The sequence below is a fragment of the Pongo pygmaeus genome, chromosome 19 (assembly GCF_028885625.2).
Source record: "Pongo pygmaeus isolate AG05252 chromosome 19, NHGRI_mPonPyg2-v2.0_pri, whole genome shotgun sequence".
NCBI lineage: Eukaryota > Metazoa > Chordata > Mammalia > Primates > Hominidae > Pongo > Pongo pygmaeus.
Window position 1 is genome coordinate 58,675,612 of NC_072392.2, and position 20,590 is coordinate 58,696,201.

At 42.3% G+C, this 20,590-nt stretch overlaps 1 protein-coding gene across 3 annotated transcripts in view; it reads right to left on the reverse strand.

Annotated features, from left to right (window-relative positions):
• Positions 1 to 760: 760 nt before the first annotated feature.
• The window catches only part of LOC134737580 (ribosome-binding ATPase YchF-like), a 48,837-nt gene continuing 29,007 nt past the window's right edge, over positions 761 to 20,590 (reverse strand). Inside the window, exon 3 of one of the 3 annotated variants that reach the window (XR_010124542.1) lies at positions 761 to 882. The gene's annotated coding sequence lies outside the window, so the exon portion shown is untranslated. Of the gene's footprint in view, positions 883 to 1,587; positions 1,704 to 20,590 lie in introns of those variants that run through there. The other 2 variants (XR_010124541.1, XR_010124544.1) reach the window with 2 other exon arrangements.

Genomic DNA, 20,590 nt, shown 5'->3' on the forward strand with positions numbered 1-20,590 from the left:
TCACCATATTGGCCAGGCTGGTCTCAAACTCCTGACCTTGTGATCCGCCCTCCTCGGCCTCCCAAAGTGCTGGGATTACAGGCGTAAGCCACCGTGCCCGGCCAGAATATACTTTAATATAAGTTACATGAATAGTTTTCTCTCTCTCAAAATACAGTAATATTTGGGATTGCAGCTGCCTGCAGGTAACTGAAACTGCAGAAAGCATAAGGGAGACTACTGTATCTGACAATGGACTTGGATCTAGAACACATAAAGAACTCTTAACAACTTGATAATAAAAAAGGATATAACCCAATTTTAAAAGGGACAAAAGATCTGAACAGATATTTCTCCAAAGAAGATATACAAATGGCCAATAAGGGCCAGGTGCTGTGGCTTATGCCTATAATCCCAGCACTTTGGGAGGCCAAGGCAGGTGGATCACTTGAGGCCAGGAGTTCGAGACCAGCCTGGCCAACATGGCGAAAACCCATCTCTACTAAAAATATAAAAATTAGCCAGGTGTTGTGGCACACGCCTGTAGTCCCAGGTACTCAGGTGGATGAGGCACAAGAATCACTTGAACCTGGGAGGCAGAGGTTGCAATGAGCTAAGATTGTACCACTGCACTCCAGCCTGGGCAACAGAGCAAAACCCCACCTAAAAAAAAATGAATAAATAAAAGAAAGAAAACAAATGGCCAATAAGCACAAGAAAATACACTCAATTTCTGTCTTAGTCTGTTTGTGCTGCTATAACAAAATACCTGAGACTGAATAATTTATAAGCAAAAAATTTATTCTTCACAGTTCCAGAGGCTGGGAAATCCAAAATCAAGGTGATAGCACATTTGGCATTTGGTGAGGGCCTGTTCCATTGTTCCCATTCTTGCAGTGGCATCTTCACATGGCAGGAGGAGAAAGGAAAAAAAAAAAAGAAGAGATGTTATGTGAAGCCTTTTTATAAGGGCATTAATTTCATTCACGAGGGCAGAGCACTCATGACCTAATCACCACTTTGAAGGGCTCACTTCTTAACATCATCACATTAGGTCTTAGGTTATAACATGAATTTTGGAGGACACAAACATTCAAACCATAGAAACATCGTTAGCCATCAGGGAAGTGCAAATCCAAACCATGTTAAGATACCACTTCACACTCACAAGAATGGCTATAATAAAAAGACAGATAATAGCAAGTGTTCGAGAGAATGTGGAAAAATGGAAACACTCATATATTGCTGGAGGGAATGTAAAATGCTTTGCAATGAAGTTGGAACTGCTTTGGAAATAGTCTAGCAGTTCCTCCATACTTTAAACATAGAGTTATCGTATGACCTGGCAATGCCAGGCTTCATCATATTCCCAAGGGAAGTGAAAACATATGTCCACACAAAAACTTATACGTGAATGTTCATAGCAGCATTATTCATAGTAGTCAAAAAGTGGAGACATCTGGGCGTGGTGGCTCCCAACACTTTGGGAGGCCAAGGCAGGAGGATCGCTTGAGCTCAGGAGTTCGAGACCAGCCTGGCCAACATAGTGAAAACTGATCTCTACTAAAAATACAAAAATTACTAGGACATGGTGGTACATGCCTGTAATCCCAGTTACTTGGGAGGCTGAGGCAGGTGAATGGCTTAAATCCAGGAGGCGGAGATTGCAGTGAGCCAAGATCACACCACCGTACTCCAGCCTGGGTGAAAGACTGAGACTCCATCTCAAAAAAAAAAAACAAAGTGATAAACAGATAAATAAAATGTGTTATATTCCTACAACAGAATATTATTGAGCCATAAAAAAACAAAAGGAAAGAAGTACTGACACATGCTATAACATGAATGAACCTTGAAAACATTAGGTTACTTGAAAGAAGCCAGTCACAAAAGACCACAAATTGTATGGTTCCATTTATATGAAATGTCCAAATAGGCAAATCCTATCCTAAAAGAAAGTAAATTAGTGGTTGCCTAGGACTGAGGGATGGAGGAAATGGGGAGTGACTGCTCATAGGTATGGGATTTCTTTTGGGAGAAATGAAATATTCTAAAATTGATTGTGGTGGCCAGGCGTGGGGGCTCACGCCTGTAATCCCAGCACTTTGGGAGGTTGAGGCGGGTGGATCACAAGGTCAAAGATTGAGACCATCCTGGCCAGCATGGTGAAACCCCATCTCTACTAAAAATACAAAAATTAGCGGGGCGTGGTGGCAGGTGCCTGTAATCCCAGCTACTCGGGAGGCTGAGGCAGGAGAATCGCTTGAACCCGGGAGGTGGAGGTTGCAGTGAGCCAAGATCATGCCACTGCACTCCAGTCTGGCGAGAGAGAGAGACTCCATCTCAAAAAAAAAAAAAAAAAAAAAAAAAAAAAGAGAATGTTTCAGGCAGAGGGAAGAGAAGTGCAATGGTGCTATTTCAGGCAGAAGCTTGTCAGGTTTGCTGTGGTGTGGCTAATGTGGAAGGACTCAGTGGGAAGGAAAAGAGATGAGGGCAGAGTACTGGGCAGGGCCAAGTTAAAGCCATATGCATACTGTTACATTTTTTACTTGTCTAATATATTTCATTAAATATAGGCAAAACATTATAAATAAAGATATAACTTTTGATGTTTGTAAGGTCATCTGTTATTTGCACTCTTTTTTTTTTTTTTTTTTTGAGATAGGGTCTCACTCTGTCACCCAGGCTGGAGTGCAGTGGTGCGACCACAGCTCACAGCAGCCTCGACGTCCTGGGCTCAAGCGCTCCTCCCACCTTAGCCTCCTGAGTATCTGGGACTACAGGCACATGCCACCGTGCCCCACTAATTTTTTATTTTTTGTAAAGACCAGGTTTCTCCATGTTACCCAGGCTGGTCTCAACTCCTGAGCTCAAACAATCTGCCCACCTTGGTCTCCCAAAGAGCTAAGATTACAGGCGTGAGCCACTGTGCCTGGCTTGTTATTTGCATTTGTGATTTTAAAATTCCCTGTTTTTTATCATAAGACTGTCAGGTGCTTTCTGAACAGGAAATGACTTAATTTATGACTCAAAATACAAACAAATGTAGGTGATCAAATGCATATCTATGTCTTCAGTGGAAATATATATACATATAAGTCATTAATGAAGACAAATGAGAACATGAAATTCATGATATATTTTCTTTTCCATCACCTAGCCCCCTAAAGGAGAGATCTTTTTCATTCAGAGCCCTGGGTTTTGTTTTCTTTCATGATTTGCTTTTTTTTTTTTAAATAAGAGTTTATTTATTTATTTATTTATTTTGAGACAGGGTTTCACTCCCATCAGCCAGGCTGGAGTACAACGGCGTGATCTCAGTTCACTGCAACTTCTGCTTCCTGGACTCAAGTGATTCTCTTGCTTCAGCCTCCCGAGTAGCTGGGACTACAGGCACGTGCCACTACATCCAGCTAATTTTTTGTAGAGACAGGGTTTCTCCATGTTGGCCAGACTGGTCTTGAACTCCTGAGTTCAAGTGATCAGTCTGCTTCTGCCTCTCAAAGTGCTAGGGTTACAGGCATGAGCCACTGCACGGGCAAAAGACTTTACTTTTTAAAGAAAATTAACCTCTTTGAAAAAGTAGAAACGAGGCCGGGCGCAGTGGCTCACACCTGTAATTCCAGCACTTTGTGAGGCCGAGGCAGGTAAATCACTTGAACTCAAGAGTTCGAGACCAGCCTGGCCAACATGGTGAAACCCCGTCTCTACGAAAAATACAAACATTAGCCGGGTGTGGTGGCAGATGCCTGTAATCCCAGCTACTCGGGAGGCCGAGGCAGGAGAATCGCTTGAACCCGGGAGGCGGAGGTTGCAGTGAGCCAAGATCGCACCATTGCACTCCAGCCTGGGCAACAAGAGCAAAACTCTATCTCAAAAAGAAAAGAAAAAGTAGAAATGAGGAAGTGGCCAGCCTGTGTGGGGATCTAATCAAACAAATCTTCCTTTGATGAGGATAGTACTTAAGTTGAAAAAAATTTGCCTATATAATAAATATTGCAATACTTTATTTTAAATTTTTTGAGATGAGGGTCTCTCTGTGTTGCCCAGGCTAGTCTTGAACTCTTAGGCTCAAGGGCTTCTCCTGCCTCAGCCTCTCCAGTGGCTGGGCTAATAGGCACACACCACTGTGCCCAGCTCTACATACTGATTTTTAAATTTAAAAAAATCTACATTCTATATTTCCATCATAGCTTCTCCCTAATAAAATCTTTGTGAGTGTTTATGGGACTCCTTCCCTGGAAAATCTGCAAGCAGCCTGGTAGCTTTATATATATAGGAAAGCCAAAAGACAAACTAGGAATTATGTCAGAGATGGGGAAAGACTAAGGATCTTACCCAAATCAGTTGAGAATCAGCCTTAAGTATAAATGGGTCAGGTGTTGGTGGCTCACGCCCATAATCCCAGCACTTTAGGAGGCCAAGGCGGGCAGATCACTTGAGTTCAGTTCAATATCACCCTGGCCAACGTGGCGAAACACCATCTCTACTAAAAATACAAAAATTAGCCGGGTGTGGTGGCGTGTGCCTGTAGTCCTAGCTACTCAGGAGGCTGACGCAGGAAAATCGCTTGAACCTGGGAGGCGGAGGTTGCAGTGAGCTGAGATCACGCCACTGCACTCCAGCCTGGGCGACAGAATGAGACTCCGTCTCAAAAAAAAAAAAAAAAAAAAGTATAAGTGAAGCACAATTAACATTTTATAATTTTATAGAGCAAAAGTTCATAAAAATATTCTAATTAACTGTTTCTCCTACATCTTATAAACACTATTACCAAACCCATTTAATAAATTATATCATGCCATGGGTAAAGATTTTCAACAAGGAGTTGCTGGGATAAGAGTCAAAATTCTCCAGCATAAATTCACTGACAGGGATTTCTGTTCAATCTTTTTAAAATTCTAATACCCAATTTATTTTCTCTAGAGAATAATTCATGTAGAATCATAATCTCTTTGGTGGACCTTGATTTTTCCATCTGTAAAAGTATAGAACTAGTTTTGACTTAACAGTCAACAAATGCCTATGCCCTCTCCATATCTGGCTGATTAGAACGCCCTCATGTGTGCATTTGTTGTAATGTTTTAGAAATCTGAAAAAGACAATCTCAGCAGTAATACAATAAATAACATCTTCATTTGCAGATTTATGATAGCTTCAAGTATTACTTAGTAAATGCTAAAGGCAAATGCTGTAGTAGGTTAATCTTACTATCGTTCACTATCAAACCTTTCATATGCCAATTTTATTCTAAAACAGTGAAGTTATTGTTTTGGTTTAAATTTTAATGACAAAGGATTTTTTCCCTTAAAACTTCTAAGTATTTCATTATAATATTATTTCATCATTAGGCTTAAAGGAAAATTTGTGGTCAACTGAGTTGTTATTTATTATACATGATAGCTTGACATCATCTTTTTAGGGATGGAAAACAGCTCCAGGGACCAAGTCTAACTCAGTTTTTTGATATAAGAATTTACTTGTCAGCCAGGCGTGATGGCTCACACCTGTAATCCCAACACTTTGGGAGGCCGAAGCGGGTGGATCACAAGGTTAGGAGTTCAAGACCAGCCTCCCAAGATGGAGAAACCCCATCTGTACTAAAACTACAAAAATTAGCCAGGTGTGATGACAGGCACCTGTAATCCCAGCTACTCGGGAGGCTGAGGCAGGAGAATCACTTGAACCCGGGAGGCAGAAGTTGCAGTGAGCAGAGATTGCGCCATTGCACTCCAGTCTGGGCAATAAGAGCGAGACTCCATCTCAAAAAAAAAAAAAAAATTTACCAGTCTAAATCGTAATAATGTAATTTCTTCCTACTCAAAGAGACTACATTGGAAGAAGCCAAAAGAGAAGCTTATTTATTTATTCATACACTTCATTTATTTATTTATTTTTTGAGACAGAGACTTGATATGTCACTCAGGCTGGAGGGCAGTGGTGGGATCTCGGTTCACTGCAACATCTGCCTCCCGGGTTCAAGCAATTCTCCTGCCTTAGCCTCCTGAGTAGCTGGGATTACAGGTGTATGCCACCACGCCCAGCTAATTTTTGTATTTTTAGTAGAGACGGGGTTTCACCATGTTGGCCAGGCTAGTCTCAAACTCCTGACCTCAGGTGATCCACCCACCTCGGCCTCCCAAAGTGCTGGGATTACAGGCATGAGCCACCAAGCCCAGCCTAGAGAAGCTTATTTTTTTAAAGAAAATATACAAAAAAATCAAAATCTCATAAGTCCAATTGTATTTTTTTTTGGCTTTTAAAAAATGTTAATGCCCTCAAATATTCTCCTATCCAATCACTGTATTTTAAATGGCATTCCTCCAACAAATATTTGTTGAGCCCCCACTATGTGCCAGGATTGAAATATCAAGTTGAAGGAAGCAATAGCTACGAAGTAAAGCAAAAAAAGAAGTACTGGTTGTTTTTCCTTCTATAAAATGACCTAGTAATAACCACTTTACCCAGGAGAGTTGCTGTAAAGATCTAATAACATGACATATATAACCACAATTTCAAAAGAATGAGGTGTTAATAAAATGTTTGCAAGAGAAACCCTAGTAATTCCAAGCACATATTTTAGGAATTGTTTCTTGTGTAGAAAATCCTTGAATGTGAGGCTCTGCTGATTTTTTTAATGCGTATTCTCTGCTTATGTACGTGGATTTTTTTTTTTTTTTTTTTTTTTGAGACAGAGTCTCTCTCTGTTGCCCAGGCTGGAGTGCATTGGCACGATCTTGGCTCACTGCAACCACCACTTCCTGGTTTCAAGTGATTCTCCTGCCTCAGCCTCCTGAGTAGCTGCAATTACAGGCATGCGCCACCACACCTGGCTAATTTTTGTATTTTTAGTAGGGATGGAGTTTCACTGTGTTGGCCAGGTGAGTCTGAAACTCCTGACCTCAGGTGATCCTCCTGCCTTGGCCTCCCAAAGTGCTGGGATTACAGGCGTGAGCCACCACATCCAGTTGAATGTGTATACTTTAATTAAAATTTTTCTTCAAATTTTTCATAACAGGACAGAAAGTGGGAAGACAGAATTATGTCACCTAAGAAAAGAAGTCTGAACGGTTCTTTTCTTCATTGCCTCTTACGCTCTTTCTCTTAGCAAGTCATGGCATGAATTGGTTGGAGATGATACCAGTTGAGCCAAGAGGTCAGACTGGCTATACTGGACTAGACAGAAGGGAGCAATGGAAAAAATTCCCTGAAACCAGACACCAGCAGTCATTGATATTCAAATGAAGGCAGCATATAGATTATTTTAGTGGCTCTGTGGTCCTAGAGCCCTGAGGAAAATGGAATAGACTGTGTTGGTTTCCTCCCATCATGGGTTGGAACCCACTTCCTACTCTCTGCCTCTTCTTTCCTGTCTCCCACATATCCACAGCCTCCCTGCCTGCTGTCCTCAACCCATTCAGAATCCTCCACTGTATTCCACAAAAGTTTCATGCCCCACAATTCTGTCTTCTCCACAACCCAGTTTAAATTCTTATGTTTTCATATGGCCTATTGTTCAATTCTCCCCAACTTTTTAAAGTGTGATGACCCTCTCCCTGCCCTTTAAAACTGATTATGGAAATCATTTAATATACCAAAAGTAAATAAAAGTCTAACAAATCCCTAAGTACCCATTATCTAGCTTTGACTACTATCAACATATGAGACCAGGCTGGGCGCCGTGCCTCACGCCTGTAATCCCAGCACCTCGGGAGGTCGAGGTGGGTGGATCATCTGAACTCAGTAGTTTGAGACCAATCTGGCCAACATGGTGAAACCCCCTCTCTACTAAAAATACAAAAACTAGCTGGGCGTAGTGGCACATGCCTATAATCCCAGCCACCGGGGAGGCTGAGGCAGGAGAATTGCTGGAACAGCAGGAGGCTGCAGTGAGCCAAGACTGTGCCACTGCACTCCAGCCTGGGTGACAGAGCAAGATTCCAATTCAAAAAAAAAAAAAAAAAAAAAAAAAGCCAGATGTGGTGGCACACGCCTGTAATCCCAGCTACTCAGGAGGCTGAGACAGGAGAATCACTTGAATCCAGGAGGTGGAGGGTGCAGGGAGCCGAGATCATGCCATTGCACTCCAGCCTGGGTGACAGAGTGAGACTGTCTCAAAGACAAAAAACAAAACATATGAGACCAGCAGTTTGACTAGGTTAAAACATGGCATGAAAGTAGGTAGTGATTAGGGAATCAAATAACTTCTGAAATGAAAATTATTATAATAAGGCTGGGTGCAGTGGCTCATGCCTGTAATCCCAGCACTTTCGGAGGCCAAGGCGGGTGGATCACTTGAGGCCAGGAGTTCAGGAGCAGCCTGGCCAACATGGTGAAACCCTGCCTCTACTAAAAATACAAAAATTAGCCAGGCGTGGCGGCACAGGCCTGTGGTCCCAGCTACTCCGGAGGCTGAGGCACAAGAATTGCTTGAGCCGGGGACGGGGAGGTTGCAGTGAACTGAGATGACACCACTGCACTCCTCCAGCCTGGGCGACAGAGCGAGACTCGGTCTCAAAATAATAATAATAACAATAATTTTTTAAAGTAACACCTGATTTTAGGAGAGGCAAAACATAAAAAAAGAAAATTATAATATTTGAAAGTAGAAAATCAATGGAAAGATTAAATAGATGAATAGTATGAATGAATAATTTGTGACCTAGAAGATAGCCCCAAAGAAGTTACCCAGAATGCACAGAGACAAAGACATGGAAAGCATGAAAGATCATAGGTCATGGACGATAAAGCGCAAAGATCCATCGTGTATCTGGAGTTCCAGAAGGACGAAATAGAGAAAATGGGGCAGAGGCCATATTTGAAAAGTTATGACTGAGAATTTTCAAGAATTAATGAGACCCAAATTCTTAAAGAAACTCAGTGAACTGCAATCCAGAAAAATAAAAAGAAATCCACATCAAGACACATCATAGTGAAACTACAGAAAACTGAGGAGAACGATCCTAAAACAGCTAGAGAGAAATATATCCTACCTACAAAGAAACAAGTGAAAATGACAGCAGATTTCTCAACAGCAACGGAAGAAGCCAGAAGATAGCAGAATAATACCCCTAACGTCTGAAAGGAAAATCATTGTCAAACTGGAATTATATTCTAGCAAAACTATTTTTCAAAAGAGATCTTGAAACGATGATATGTTTTTCAATTATTGGATGATGGAAGATACCAGCAACTAGGAGTTCACATACCCTTTAGGTAATTCTTGAGGTTTCTAATGAGAAATTCTGAAGAACTGGGGTCTGTAGAAGTGGCAAACACTCATAGGCTGAAAACATAAAAACACTAAGGAAACAATGACTCTAACCATAACCACCACCAACCCCACCTCAATTTTTAATCTCAGTAGCCCTTTGGTTACACTAGAGGTATATGGTTCAACTTTGCAGATCTCGGGAGAGAACATTTCTGCTCCATTTTCTCAGGACTACCGCTCCAAAAAGGCTTTCCTAGGCCCCTCAGCTCCTAGGAGGAGTGGTTAATATGATTGGTCAGAGTCCAAGGCATTCCTTGGGCCTTATTTATTTCTCTTTTGTTCTCTTATAGAGGCCTCCTCTGCAGTCTGTGTCATGTTAGTTTCACGGAGAAGAGAGAAAACATCGAATATAACAGAGCTGCATAGCGGGAGGTACTGGATTTCCATTCCTGTGTATACCTCTCTGTAGCTCCCTCGATCTGGAATGCCAAAGAGAAGAGGGCACCCAGGGACCCAGGCATTGCTTGGTCCCTGGATCAATACCGTAATAATAATCTCAGAACCTCATCCATGTCTTCTAATGTGAATGCTCATCCCAACTCGGAAGTAATGAAGACTACAAGCTGCTCTCCCTGGAGAAAGTACAAGAGGCCACATCCAAACGCATGAGAAATAACTTCTCTCTCTTTTTTTTGTTTTTGTTTTTTGTTTGTTTGTTTGTTTTTTGAGACAGAGTTTCGCTCTGTCGCCCAGGCTGGAGTGCAGTGGCACCATCTCGGCTCACTGCAACCTCCACCTCCCGGGTTCAGGTGATTCTCCTGCCTCAGCCTCCTGAGTAGCTGAGATTACAGGTGTGCACCACCACACCCAGCTAATTTTTGTATTATTAATAGAGATGGGGTTTCACCATCTTTGCCAGGCTGGTCTCGAACTCCTGGCCTCAGGTGATCCACCCGCCTTGGCCTCCCAAAGTTCTGGGATTACAAGCGTGAGCCACCGTGCCCGGCCAATTAACTTACCTTCTCTAGATTCACTTTCCTTATCTCAAAATGGAAGAAAAATGTGGAATTCACATGGAATTGAACACTAAATGTTTTGATGAAATCACTTAGCACTCCAAAGAGGCTAAATGTTTATTGTATTAGTATAGAAACAGAACAAATTGCAAAAAGAAAAAGTGGACCCAAATACACACTGAATTCATGATATGATAAAACTAGCATTCCAGATCAGTGGGAGAAAGATGGCTTATGCAATAAATGTAATGAGACAACTGGTTAGACTTAAAAAAAAACCCAGATCATTACTTTATGCCAAAATAAACTACATATATATCAAAAATTGAAGACAAAATATGAAACCACAAAAGTACTAAGGGAAACATGGATGAATATTTTTCTAATCTTGGAGTGAAAAAGGCCTTTTAAAGCACGTGTTACCAAATTCAGAAGCTATAAGGAAAAAATTTTTTATAAATTTGGCTACATAAAAATTCAAGACTTAGACCTTTTTAAAAGACATAAAATCATACCTTTAAATGAAGGAAAAACATTCTATGTTTTTGAATAGGAAGAATTAATATCATAAAGGTGCCAATTCTTTTATTAACATATAAATGTAACATATGAATCCAAATTAGCATATAAGTGCAATTAGAATCAGAATACATCAATTTTTTAAAAAACTGGACAGTAATTTTAACATTCATATAGAAGAATAAATGAGATGGTCAAGAATATTTGGAAAGGAAGACCAGCAAAGGGAACCTGTCTTATCATATATTAAACTTAAAATTAGGCTATGGTAAATAAAACAGTATGATATTGGCACAGGAATAGACATCTAGATCATTAGAGAAAATAGCACAGTGGCTCATGCCTGTAATTCCAGAGCTTTGGGAGCCCAAGGCGGGAGGGTGGCTTGAGGCCAGGAATTCTTTTTTTTTTTTTTTTTTCTGAGATGGAGTCTCACTCTGTCATGCAAGCTGGAGTGCAGTGGCATAATCTTGGCTCACTGCAACCTCCACCTCCCAGGTTCAAGTGATTCTCCTGCCTCAGCCTCCCGAATAACTGGGACTACAGGCACCCGCCACCACGCCCAGGTAATTTTTGTATTTTTAGTAGAGACAGGGTTTCACCATGTTGGCCAGACTGGTCTTGAACTCCTGGCCTCCGGTCCGCCTCATCCTCCCAAAGTGCTGGGATTACAGGCCACCACGCCCGGCCTGAGGCCAGGAATTGAAGACCAGCCTTGACAACAAAGTGAGACCCTGTGTCTATAAAAATTTTAAAAATTAGGCCAGGTGTGATGGCTCATGCCTGTAATTCCAGCATTTGGGGAGGCCAAGAGAGTAGATCACAGATCACTTGAGGCCCAGAAGTTTGAGACTAGCCTGGGCAACATGGCAAAACCCCATTTCTACAAAAAATAAAAACAAATAAGTTACCCGGGCATGCTGGCATGTACCTGTAGTCCCAGCTGCCCAGGAGGCTGACGTGGGAGGATTGCTTGAGCCCAGAAGTTTAAGGCTGCAGTGAGTTATGATCATGCCTTTATACTTCCAGCCTGGGCAACAAAACGAGACTCTATCTCTATTTTTTAAAAAAAGAAAAACAGAACCCCAAAACTGATCAAACTACATGGCAATCTAATAAATGACTGATATGGTTTGGCTGTGTCCACACCCAAATCTCATCTTGAATTGTAGTTCCCATAATCCCCACATGTCGTGGGAAGGACCCAGTGGGAGGTAATTAAATTATGGGGGCAGTTACCCCCATGCTGTTCTAGTGATAGTGAGTGAGTTCTCACGAGATTTGATGGTTCTATAAGGGGCTTTTCCCCCTTTGCTCAGCACTTCTTCCTGCCACCAGGTGAAGAAGGATGTGTTTGCCTCCCCTTCTACTATGATTGTAAGTTTCTTGAGGCCTCCCCAGCCCTGTGCAACTGTGAGTTGATTAAACCTCTTTCGTTTATAAATTACCCAGTCCCGGGCAGTCCTTTATAGTAGCATGAGAACAGACTAATACAAGGACCAAGATGACTTTTTATTTATTTATTTAATTTTATTTTATTATTTTATTTATTTATTTTTTACTTTATTTATTTTATGGTGCTAGCATAATTGAGTATACAACTAGAAGAAAATAAAGCTAGTTCCTGTGGCAGACACTGCTAGTTGCCTAACCAATTTTCATTCAGAATCTTGATTTTGTTTAGGGCAGCAATGTGTCCAGACAAATCTATTTACCACCCTAGACTCTCTTGAAAATAAGAGTGGCCATGTCCCACTCAGTGAGACATAATTAGAAGTCTAATGGGTAGAGCTTCCAGGAAAGCTATTGTTTTCTTGATAAAAAGAAAAGAAGGGTGTCCTTCACCCTATATTCTTCCTGCCCATAATGTGTAAATGTGACCCTTTTAGTACAGAAACTGGCTTGCCTGAAAAAGAAAATAATAGGCTGGGCGTGGTGGCTCATGCCTGTAATCTCAGCACTTTGGGAGGCCGAGGTGGGCAGATTACTTGAGGTCAGGAATTCGAGAACAGCCTGACCAACATGTCAAAACCCCCTCTCTACTAAAAATACAAAAATTAGCCGGGTGAGGTACAGGCACTTGTAATCCCAGCTACTCAGGAGGCTGAAGCAGGAGAATCACTTGAACCCAGGAGGCAGAGGTTGCAGTGAGCCGAGATCGCACCACTGGACTCCAGCCTGGGCAACAGAGCAAGGCTCCATCTTAAAAAAAAAAAAAAAAGAAGAAGAAGAAGAAGAAAAAGAAGAATCCCTGAATTGTGGAACCGAAAGGGAGATGATGCCTGGATCTTTGATGGCATGGTGGAGCCACCACACCTGTCCTAATCTTTTACTTCTATTCTTCTTGTTACATGAAAAAACAAACCAAAAAAAAAAGCCCTATTTGATTTTTTTTTTTTTTTTTTGAGACAGTTTCACTCTTGTTGCCCAGGCTGGAGTACAATGGCATGATCTCGGCTCACTGCAACCTCCGCCTCCTGGGTTCAAGTGATTCTCCTGTCTCAGCCTCCCAAGTAGCTGGGATTACAGGCGTGCAACATCACGCCCAGCTAATTTTGTATTTTTAGTAGAGATGGGGTTTCTCTATGCTGGTCAGGCTGGTCTCGAAACCCCGACCTCAGGTGATCCACCCATCTCGGCCTCCCAAAGTGCTGGGATTACAGGCATGAGCCACCTCGCCCGGCCCCTATTTGATTAAGGCATTGTAGTAGAGATTCTATTATATAGAGTTGATTGCAAATTTGGGGCAATCAGCCACTATGTCATATAATGTAAGATAATATAACTTGAAATGCATTAGATATCTAAGTATAAAATAATAAAAATAAAAGTGAGGAGGTGTGTATGAAGAGAACTCGATTAAGAGGAATCATAAAGGAAAGTGACTATATGAAAGTTAAGTTTTTTCCATCGTGAAAGCATAAACGAAATTAAGAAAAAAAAATAGATTGGGAAAATATTTGTAACACATATGAATGAAAGCCTGTAACATATAAATAATTTCTACAAATTAATTAGAAAGAAACTAATGACAAATAGAAAAATGGACAAAGGCTACAAATAGGCAAATTGCAGAAGAGGAAATTCAAGTAGTTAATAAAAATATAAAAAGATACTGCTCAGCCTCATTATTCAGGAAAAAGCAAATTAAAACAAAAAAGAGATGCCACTTTTCAATAACTGGCAAAAATTATAAAGAGTAACCATATCTGCGCCAGGCACGGTGGCTCATGCCTATAATCTCAGCACTTTGGGAGGCCAAGGGAGGCAGACAACTTTGAGCTCAGGAGTTCGAGACCAGCCTGGACAACATGGTGAACCCCATCTCTACAAGAAATACAAAAATGGGCTGGCCGTGGTGGCTCATGCCTGTGGTCCCAGCTACTTGGGAGGCTGAGGCTGGAGGATCACTTGAGCCAGGAAGTGGAGGTTGCAGTGAACTGAGATCATGCCACTGCATTCCAGCCTAGGTAACAGAGCGAAAGAAACCCTGTCTCAAACAAACAAATAAAAAGAGTAATCATACCTTATACTGAAAGCATAAACAAAGGACACTCATACATGCTGGCGGGAATATAAATTGCTACAGCCAATTTGGAAAATAACATTTGAGCTAGCAGTCTGTTTGGGAAATCTATCCTACAGAAATAAAAGCATCAATATGTAACCAAGTAGCTCAGCTTCAAAATGCATTTTGAAACTTTTTTCCTTTCTTACATTTAGCCTTGAAACATACCTTGAAATTATTTGTTAGCTGGGCCTGGTGGCTCATGCCTGTAATCCCAGCAGTTTGGGAGGCCGAGGCAGGTGGATCACTTGAGGCCAGGAGTTCAAGACCAGCCTGGCCAAGATGGTGAAACCCCATCTCTACTAAAAATACAAAAATTAGCCAGCCTAATTTTTGTCAGGCTGGTGCAAATTTTGTTTTGGTGCAAGCCTGTAATCCCAGCTACTCAGGAGGCTGAGGCAGGAGAATCGCTTGACCCAGGAGGCAGAGGTTGCAGTAAGCAGAGATCATGCTACTACACTCCAGCCTGGGCAACACAGTGAGACTCTGTCTCGAAAATAAATAAGTAAATAAAGCTCTTTGTTTCTCTCCCTTCTCACCAGATAGATACTCTTGTGCACAGTGCTCGTTTATCTAATTATGCACTTATTTAGAAATTCCAGGTGCTAATTTTGAAACACATCAGGCATGAAGACCCAACTGCTAAATTCCAGAGATTACCTCAAGGCAGTTAATCTACAACCTGGCCACTGTTGAGATGACAGCCGCCCACGCAGCTGGACCGTGACTCAAGATAGCCCTGGAACAAGACACACAGGCCTCGTACCCAGCACCACTCCCGCATGGCTCCCATTCCAAGTTCCCTTATTTATTTATTTGTTTTATTGTATTTATTTATTTATTTTTTTGAGATGGAGCCTTGCTCTGTTGCCCAGGCTGGAGTGCAGTGGCGCAATCTCGGCTCACTGCAAGCTCCGCCTCCCGGGTTCACGCCATTCTCGTGCCTCAGCCTCCCGAGTAGCTGGGACTACAGGCGCCCGCCACCACGCCCGGCTAATTTTTGTAGTTTTAGTAGAGATGGGGTTTCACCGTGGTCTCGATCTCCTGACCTCATGATCCGCCCGTCTCAGCCTCCCAAAGTGCTGGGATTACAGGCATGAGTCACCGCGCCTGGCTATTTATTTATTTATTGAAACAGAGTATTGCTCTGTCACCCAGGCTGGAGTGCAGTGGCCCGATCTTGGCTCCCTGCAACCTCCACCTCCCGGGTTCAAGTGATTCTCCTGCCTCAGCCCCCCAAGTAGCTGGGATTACAGGCGTCCACCACCAGGCCCAGTTAATTGTTTTGTATTTTTAGTAGACGGGGTTTCACCATATTGGCCAGGCTGGTTTTGAACTCCTGACATCAAGTGATCCGCCTGCCTCGGCCTCCCAAAGTGCTAGGATTACAGGCGTGAGCCACAGTGCCCGGCCAAGTTCCCCTAAATTCCTGGGTTTACAGGCTTGAGCCACTGTGCCGGGCCATATTATGTAATTTTTAAAGCCAGTGTTATTGTCCTCATCTGTTAGTTCAGAGCAGCGAGGTCCAATGGAAATATAATGTGAGCCATACGTGTAGTTTAAAATTTTTAGCAGTCACATTAAAAATAGTGAAAGGAAACAGGGGCTCACATCTCAGATAAACTCAGGCTTTTTTTAAAAAAAAAAAACTCAGGCTTGGCCGGGCGCGGTGGCTCATGCCTGTAATTCCAGCATTTTGGGAGGCTTAGGCAGGCAGATCATGAGGTCAGGAGTTCGAGACCAGCCAGCCTGGCCAACATGGTGAAACCTCATCTCTACTAAAAATACAAAAATTAGCCAGGTGTGGTGGCACATGCCTGTAATCCTAGCTACTGGGGATGCTGAGGCAGGAGAATCGCTTGAACCCAGGAGGCAGAAGTTGCAGTGAGCTGAGATCCCACCACTGCACTACAGCCTGGGTGACAGAGTGAGACTCCATCTCAAAAAAGAAAAAAAATTCAGGCATGCTAATGAGGGCTTGTAGTTCCAACTATCTGGGAGTCTGAAGAGGAGGATCATTTGAGCCTAGAAGTTCCAGCCTGTAGCATGCCACGACTGTGCCTGTGAATACTGTGAATAGCTACTGCACTCCAGCCTGGGCAACATAGTTTTTTTTTAAAGAGACAGGGTTTGCTCTGTTGCCCAGGCTGCAGTACAGTGAGTGGCATGATGATAGCTCACTGGACCTTGAACTCCTGGGCGCTAGCAATCCTTAACACCTTGTTTGTTTGTTTGTTTAGACGGAGTTTCACTCATGTTGCCCAGGCTGGAGTGCAATGGTGTGATCTCGGCTCACTGCCACCTCCGCCTCCTGGGTTCAAGCGATTCTCCTGCCTCAGCTTCTGGAGCAGCTGGGATTACAGGCACACGCCACCATGCCTGGTGAATTTTTGTATTTTTAGTAGAGATGGGGTTTCACCATGTTGGTCAGGCTGGTCTCGAACTCCTGAACTCAGGTGACCTACCCTCCTCGGCCTCCCAAAGTGCTGGGATTACAGGCGTGAGCCACTGCACCTGGCCAACACTCACTTTAAAAAATACCTCAGCCTCCCCAGCAGCTGGGACTACAGGCAAGTGCCACCATGCCCAGCTAAAATTAATTTAATAACATGCTTTATTTAACCCGATATACCCCTAAATATTACCACTGCAACATGTGATCAATTAAAAAATTACTGGTGAGATATTTTACATTCTCTTTTATGTTCTAAGTCTTAGAAATCTGATGTGTATTTTACATTTACAGCATAATTCAATCCAGATTAGCCACATTTCAAGATTTTGTTTTACGGTTTTGTTTGTTTGTTTGTTTTTTAAGATAGGGTCTCACTGTATCACCCAGGCTGGAGTGTTGTGGTGCCATCATGGCTCACTGCAGCCTCGATCTTCCCAGGCTCAGATGATCCTGCCACTTCACCCTTCCAAGTAGCTGGAACTACAGGTGCATGCCACTACACTTGGCTAATTTTTAAATTTTTTGCAGAGATGGGGTCTGGCTATGTTGCCCAACCTGATCTTGAACTCCTGGGCTTAAGTGATCCTCCTGCCTCAGCCTCCCAAAGTGCTGAGATAATAGGCATGAGCCACCACGCCCAGCCTCAAGTTTTCAATAGCTACCTGTGGCTAGCGGCTGCTGCACTGGATGACACTAGTCTAGTCTAGGGCAGAGTCCATGATACATCGACATTACAGATGCAAACGTATGATTTCCCCCCGCCTTTTTTTTTTTTTTTTTTTTGAGACCAAGTCTCGCTCTGTCACCCAGGCTGGAGTGCAGTGGCGCAATCTCGGCTCACTGTAACCTCTTCCTCCCACGTTCAAGCAATTCTCCTGCCTCAGCCTCCCCAGTAGCTGGGATTACAGGCGCCCACCACCACACCCGGCTAATTTTTGTATTTTTAGTAGAGATGAGGTTCCACCATGTTGGCCAGGCTGGTCTCTTAACTCCTGGCCTCAAGTGATCTGCCTGCCTTGGCCTCCCAAAGTGCTGGGATTACAGGTGTGAGCCACCCAGGAGTTTGAGACCAGCCTGACCAACATGGTGAAACCCCATCTCTACTAAAAATACAAAAATTAGCTGGGCATGGTGGCACATGCCTATAATCTCTTAAAGAGAATCCAGCTTTATTACTGCCAATACATGACCAAACTGCTTCTATATTTGCCCTGGGAAAAATGGACAAAGGGAAATACTGTTAATTTATGAATAAAAACTTTGCAGAAAATTAGCCAGTGTTTAATTTTCCAAAACTTCCCTCTGTTCAGTAGATACCAGCTACTGATGACTACATATACTAGGGAAAGTTTAAAATTAGGAAATGCTGATTTCTCACATTATGAATTTCTAAATCCTGTGAAGAAAAGCTTAAAGAGCTTCTGAATATACAGAAGTTCCATTTAAGGACTAGGTCCTCCTTGTAGATGCACCAAAATATTACAAATTCCAAACTGAGACTTAATTCTCAAATTTGTTTTACTTGTTCTAAAACAATCTGTCCACAAATATAAAACTATAAGTAATAAATTATTATTTTCCCACTGTGGGAATCTTTAGTGTGAAAAGTATTCTATGAAAAGAATTTTTTAAAAAATAAATTATATAATAAAAAATATGTACAAAATGGGTTACAGAGGACAGTTTGTATACACATAGATAAAGACATTGAAGGTAACACACATAACTGTTAACAGGGCCAGGCATGGTGGCTCACGCTTCTAATCCCAGGACTTTGGGAGGCCAAGGTGGGTGAATTGCTTGAGGTCAGGAGTTCGAGACCAGCCTAGCCAACACTGCGAAATCCTGTCTCTACAAAAAAATACACACTCAAAAAAAAATTAGCCGGGCATGGTAGCGCACACCTGTAGTCCCAGCTACTTGGGAGGCTGAGGTACAAGAATCTCTTGAACCCAGGAGGCGGAGGCTGCAGTGAGCCAAGACTGTGCCACTGCATTCCAGCTTGGGTGACAGAGTGAGACCCTGTCCCCTCCCCCCTCCCAAAAACTGTTCACAGTAGTTACTACTGAAAAATGGGATTAAGGATGAACAAGATAATTTTACATTTTTAAAAATTCCCTACTAATTTGAATATTTTTATAATAAACACATATAACTGAAGAATAAAAGTAAAAAAAAAGAAATCATATTCAGATAGAGTCTGAGTTTTCATTAAACTGTTTAATACATGAGTTCAATATTTGTCTAAAAAAGCAATCTCTAAAATTATGCATCATAAGGTTGGATGTGGTGGCTCATGCCTGTAATCCCAGTACTTTGGGAGGCCGAGGCAGGCAGATCACTTGAGATCAGGAGTTCGAGACCAGCCTGGCCAACATGGTAAAACCCCATCTCTACTAAAAATGAAAAATTAGCCAGGCTTGATGGCCCGTGCCTGTAATTCCAGCTATTCAGGAGGCTGAGGCAGAAGAATTGGTTGAGAATTCTTCTCAACCAGGAGGAGAAAGTTATAGTGAGCTGAGATGGCACCACTGCACTCCAGCCTAGGCGACAGAGCAAGTCTCTGTCTCTAAATAAATAAATAAATAAAATTACGCACCATAAAAGTAACTTTAGGTGTATCAATTAAAATAAAGACTTCAGGCTGGGCACAGTGGCTCACACCTGTAATTCCAGCACTTTGGGAGGCCGAGGCAGGAGGGTTGTGTGAGCTCAAGAGTTCAAGACTAGCTTGGGCAACATAGCAAGACCCTGTCCCTACTAAAAATTTAAAAAATCAGCCAGGCGTGGTGCTGCCTGCCTCTAGTCTCAGCTACTCTGGAGGCTGAGGTGGGCGGATTGCTTGGGCCTGGTGCTCAAGGCTGCAGTGAGCCATGGTTGCACCACTGCACTCCAACCTGGGCGACAGAGCAAGACTCTGTCTCAAAAAAAAAAAAAGATTTCATAAACTTGCTGGTTAGATAGTATTAAAATTATTTGGTCAGGCTTTTAAATAACTACTTTCTATCAGTCTAGGAATTTTAAAAATCTTTGACTTTTACAGATTAAAACATAAAAAAGAAATATAAGCAATAAAAATATTAAATCAAAATAAAAAAATAAAAAAATAAAAAACAACAAAAAAATCCAAGAGTGCTTCCAAGTTTAGCTTGCCTTCCACTCAGGTGGGAGAAAGTTCAAATATTGCTGATCTACACAAAATATCAAAAATTAGTATGTTTTCATAACTTACTCATTTTAATTAATAACTCAATGAGCAATAACAGAAGTTCATTTCCAGTAATTGACTATGATTATTTAGCAGTCTGTGGTGCTAGAGAAAATATGAAAATTTAAAGCAGATATATATATATATATACACACACACACACAGTTTTTGAGACAGTATCTTGCTCTGCCACTCAGCTGGAGTTCAGTGGTATGATCTCAGCTTACTGCAGCCTCAACCTCCCAGGCCCAAGCAGTCCTCCCACCTCAGCCTCCCAAAGTGCTATAATTACAGGTGTGAGCTGCCATGCCTGGCCAAAAGCATATTTATTTAAAATACTACTGCTAGGCCAGGTATAGTGGCTCATGCCTATAAGCCCAACACTTTGGGAGGCCGAGGAGGGAGGATCGCCTGAGCCTAGGAGTTCCAGACCAGCCTGGGCAACATGGGGAAATCTGATCTCTACAAAACAACAACAACAATAAGCCATAACAAACAAAAATTAGCCAGGCTTAATCTAGAGATGATTTAAAAGTATTACAGGAGGGCTGGCCATAGTGGCTTATGCCTGTAATCCAGCCACTGGGGAGGCTGAGTGGAAGGATTCCTTGAGCCCAGGAATTTAGGACCA